The sequence below is a fragment of the Rhagoletis zephyria genome, unplaced genomic scaffold (assembly GCF_001687245.7).
Source record: "Rhagoletis zephyria isolate East Lansing unplaced genomic scaffold, Rhagoletis_zephyria_1.1 Rzeph_scaffold_08410, whole genome shotgun sequence".
In the NCBI taxonomy this organism is placed as follows: Eukaryota; Metazoa; Arthropoda; class Insecta; order Diptera; family Tephritidae; genus Rhagoletis; species Rhagoletis zephyria.
Genome location: NW_016165490.1, coordinates 26,267 through 27,457, shown reverse-complemented (window position 1 = coordinate 27,457; position 1,191 = coordinate 26,267).

Genomic DNA, 1,191 nt, shown 5'->3' with positions numbered 1-1,191 from the left:
TGTAGGTAAATATTCAAACATAATGCATTTTTCACGGTATTCAATTATCGGTAATTGCCTTGCAACATGCAACCTATTTTTCAGCAACTCTTGCATCGCAAAAGAAACTTATTTCGGTTGGGTCATTTGCTATCAGACAATTACACAAATGAATTTCTTAATTTAAAAAAAAAACAAACAGTTTTAAATTTTTCAGTTAACAGTACATATAACTTAAGTTCAGTTATTAAAAAAAAAAACAAAATATAGAAAACTCATCAGCCGCAAATGCAAGGACGTTTTGTTCATCGCCTTGTCTTTCCAGAATCATTTACTTCAATCTTGGAAAAGTGTGTGGTTCTTTGGCTGCATTGCTTCCTAGAAGCTTTCTGGAATAAAATTCACGCATTTTTGAGCCATTATGTTTTGTAGATCCTTTATTGCTTGGTCCAAGGCCAGTGGTCCATTATGGTTGCTATAATTCTGAGTACCTCTGTTTTTTTTTTGTCTATGACGGAGATCCAAGATAATCGTCCTGTTATAGTCAGGCCAAACTCTTTCTAGATTTTACAAGTCTGCATATCTTACCCGTTGTTTGTAGGCAGTGCAAAAAACGCGGTCCCTTTTGACTTTAGATTACCCCCAGAGAAGAGTTATTCAAGTTTTTCTTAAACTACTCTTTAAAAAAAAGTTAAAAATCAGCATCAAAAATCTCATTATTACGATTCCGTTGAAAATATTTTTTTTAATATTTTTATGCAGATTTTTTAAGCTTAAACTGTTTTTTTTTTTNTCTTACCCGTTGTTTGTAGGCAGTGCAAAAAACGCGGTCCCGTTTGACTTTAGATTACCCCCAGAGAAGAGTTATTCAAGTTTTTCTTAAACTACTCTTTAAAAAAAAGTTAAAAATCAGCATCAAAAATCTCATTATTACGATTCCGTTGAAAATATTTTTTTTAATATTTTTATGCAGATTTTTTAAGCTTAAACTGTTTTTTTTTTTAAGTTCTTTACAAACAATTTGTATGCATAAAAACTCCGTTTTTTGCGGTAGTTTCAAATCGATGCAACTCACGTAAATTTTAATATATTTTTATAGATTTTGTAATCCTTGCCGAAAAAACTGCAAATTTTTTTGGTGATGCAGTCTAATGTACATACCTACATACATGTGTATGCTTGTAGTTTGTATTGAATTTTAGTTGTATGAAA